The sequence below is a fragment of the Pongo pygmaeus genome, chromosome 14 (assembly GCF_028885625.2).
Source record: "Pongo pygmaeus isolate AG05252 chromosome 14, NHGRI_mPonPyg2-v2.0_pri, whole genome shotgun sequence".
Taxonomy (NCBI): domain Eukaryota; kingdom Metazoa; phylum Chordata; class Mammalia; order Primates; family Hominidae; genus Pongo; species Pongo pygmaeus.
This window is the reverse complement of record NC_072387.2, coordinates 11505567-11509382: the sequence shown is the minus strand read 5'-3', so window position 1 is coordinate 11509382 and position 3816 is coordinate 11505567. Positions and strand designations below refer to the sequence as shown.

General features: G+C 42.6%; 1 non-coding gene across 1 annotated transcript; it reads left to right on the top strand.

Moving 5' to 3' along the window:
* The first annotated feature begins 2014 nt into the window (after positions 1-2014).
* LOC129027117 (small nucleolar RNA U13) lies at positions 2015-2114 on the top strand. The gene has a single exon (XR_008498204.1). It is a non-coding gene; the product is annotated as a small nucleolar RNA U13 (small nucleolar RNA).
* The last annotated feature ends 1702 nt before the right edge of the window (positions 2115-3816 follow it).

Genomic DNA, 3816 nt, shown 5'->3' with positions numbered 1-3816 from the left:
ATCAGACCGAGTGGTTCAAGGATCAGGGTCCGCCTCAGCAGAAATCATTTTAAGTCTCTATTTTCCCAGAGCTCATAACGAAGCAAGATATCAACCTCAATGAATTTTATTTGCATGTTAATTAAGTTTAAACCAGCCCATTTTAATTATCTCTTACTTGTTAATTCATCGTTTTTGATTGGGCTTTATTCTATTTTTCTCCCTCCTGATAGCCTGCAGCCCTCATGAAAGAATTGCAAATTGGGAGTGAGTTATCGGAGGCCGCAGGGCGTTCTGGGGTTTTCACATTTCTCGTTGGGTTGGGATCTTGCTGTGAATGATGGCTGTGTGACAGATCTGGGCAGGAACGAGGACACCAGTAAAACATAAATTACTCTGCGTCAGGAGCACCAAGAAACATTAGGTTTCCACAGCCATGCCGGGGCCTCACAGTGAGAGAAGGAACAGGCAGAAAGCCTGCAATGCTCCAAGCACAGCATCTCCCTTGTGGTTGGAATCTGCTCCAACATCCAAGCGGGTGCCTAGAACCTCGAGTGGCACCAACTTAGACCATGCTGCTTCCTGGAAACACAGATTTATGATTGAGTTTAAATACAAAGTGGGCACAATAACAGACTAACAACAAAACTAATAGTAACATAGAAATATAATAAAATATTGTAATACAAGTTATGTGAATGTGGTTTCTCTCTCTCTGAAAATATCTCATTGTATGGCAGGCCCCTTCTTGAGATGCTCACATGCCCACCTCATGAGAGAGGTGAGTGACACACGCTGAGCCGTGGGCCACATGACACCTTTCCCTCTGCGGTGGACCCCGGTCCCTGGCACCCTCTGCAGCCATGGGTCATGTGACACCTTTCCCTCTGCAGGGGCCTAGGTCCTCCCACTCTCACACTTTCTGCAGCCATAGGCCATGTGGCACCTTTCCCTCTGTCCTGCCCTGGGTCTTCATGCCCTCTGCAGCCATGGGCCATGTGACACCTTTCCCTCTGTGGTAGTCCCAGGTCCTCATGCCATGATGGTGTTTGTGGTCCGGCCTCAGCAGCAGGCAGTGTCCATGACTAATGGGCAGGTCGCCCAGATGGCTGAATATGCTGGATGAGGGGATTATTCACATTGGGGCCAACTTCACCAGGCTCCTTAGAGCAGGGCATGATTTAAACTCGTGAAACATTTATTCCTGAAGTTGCCGTTGACCTCAGGCGGCTGAAACTGCAGAGAGCAAAACCTAGGATGAGGGTACCGCTGTGGACCACTCCTGTGTCTGCGTCTCCAGGGCAGGGCAGGGGTTCACGATGTGAAGGTGGCTCTGCCCGGGTCACAGAGGGCAGGCAGCGGCAGTGCAGGGCAGGGGTTCACGATGTGAGGGTGGCTGTGCCCAGACACAGAGGGCAGGCAGTGTCGGTGCAGGGCAGGGGTTCATGATGTGAGGGTGGCTGTGCCCGGGTCACAGAGGGCAGGCGGCGGTGGTGCAGGGCACTTCACTGTCCCCAGGGGAGAGGAGAGAAGCTCTCAGGCCCTCCCTCACCCGGAACGCTGCTCTGGTGGGCTTTGAAGCCACCACGCTATCAGCAAAGAGACTTGCTCAGTTTCCTTGGTAGAGGGAATTCAGTGGCCCATGAGAGACTTCATAGCTAAAGAAGAATCGTAACAGGCAGCCAGTGTCAGTGATAACTCCAGCAATGCTACAACGGCACAGCTGACAAACAGGGAGGACACCAGGTGACAACAGAAGCTAACATTGGCATCATCAAGGCATGCCAGGGATCGATACCCAACATCAGAAGCCGGGGGTGCCAGAAGGGATTCTCACCTACGGGCTTCAGGGAAGATGTTTCTTCCTGGCACCTTGACTTTGGACTCCTGGCACCTTGACTTTGGACTCCTGGCTTCTACATCTAACAGACATGCACTTCTCCTGTTTCGAGCCATCCAGTTTGGTGCTTTGTTATGAAGCCTAGATAATTAATATGACCCTGAAGGAAGAAAAATACAGCAGCAAAAAAATACGATCCTTTTTAGCTCATAAGCATGATGATCGGGCACTCATGCACACATGTGAGATGTGTCACCCTCCAACCCTGTTACGTTAGCACATTATCCACCTGACATGAACTTAAAGAAAATGAATAAATACTCATTGATGGTTAAAGTGGTTCTGATGTGATTCTAAACATCTGTTGGGATGATATTTAAGACAGCTGTGTTATGTATTGGGAACGCAATATAGAACCAAAATGGAGAAAATGTTTATATGTTGTAATCAAACTGGTCACGTGATGATGTCACTAGCCTGTGATTTTATATATTCTATACTATATATATTATTTATATATAATTTATATGTATATAGATTGTAATATCTAGAGTGATCACTCTAAGAAGATGAAAGAAAAACACAGATATAAAAATGAGCCAAAAAGTAATGTTAAAAATTGCTTCTTGCCATAGAATGTAGAAAAAAAAGAGAAATGAAAAGCAGAACAAAAAAATAAAAGAACCAGAAAACAGACAAAAAATGCCATACTTAATCTCTAACATAACAATAATTACATAAAGGGTAAGCAGACTAACACACTAATTAAGACACAGATAGTTGAAGAGTAGGTTTAAATACATGACCCAATTTTATGTAATTTACAAAATGCTTACTTCAAATATCATGACATATACGGGTTGAAAGTAAAAGCATGGGGAAAGAAATGTCATGCAATCATTAATGAAAAGAAAGCAGGAGTTGCTATATTGATATCAGAAAAAGTAGACTTAAGAGCAGGTAAAATTACCAATACAGAAGGGGACTTTATACAATTATGTTTAAAATAACCTAAAAGGAATATATACCAATACTAATTATGTATGCTAATTGTGCACCAAATACCACACCTGCACAGATGTGAAGCAGAAACTAATGGAGGTGAAGGGACAAACAGAGGAATCTCAAAGTATAAGTCTTAGAACTTGAGGCCCCTCTCCCAACAATTGTTAGAACAACCACACAGAAAATCATCAGGGACACAGAAATGACCTGTGCCATCAACCACCTGTATCGAAGTGGTCATTCTAGAACACTCCACATTTCAACAGCAGAACACAGACTCTTAACTGCACATGAAACATTCTCCAGGAAGATCACACATTAAGATGTAAGAAACATGACTAAAGTTAAAAGTAATGAAAGCACACAAGTGTCTTCTGTGACTACAGTGGAAACACTAGGCATCGTCAACAGAAGGACACATGGGGAATTAATCGCTATGTATCAATTAAGCAACAAAAAATCAGGAAGTAAATTAGTTTTCTAACTTTGAGATGAAGACAAAACCACAACATACCAAAATGAATTAAATGCAATTATCGAATGTAGTCAAAGCATTACTAAAAGGGAAATTTATAGCTCTAAATGCATGTATCTAAAACATAAGAAAGATCTTAAGTCAATGCTGCATCACTCTAGGAACCTGGAAAAAGAAGAACAAACTAACTCAAAGAGGCAAAAGAATGAAATAATAGAGTAGCATGTAAATTCATGATATAGAGACTAGAAAATAATAAACAGAAGGAAATAAAACACCAAACATTGGTTATTTAAAGATGCTTTGAAAACTGACAAACCTATAGGTGACCCAAGAAAAAAAGGAAATCTGAACATATCACAATAATAAGATTAAAATAGTAATTATGAAATTCCTACAAACTAATACTCAGGACCTGACTGCTTCATGCCTACATTTATGAAATTCCCACAAACTAAAACTCAGGACCTGACTGCTTCATGCCTACATTTACCAAACAAAACGATGAACTCACACG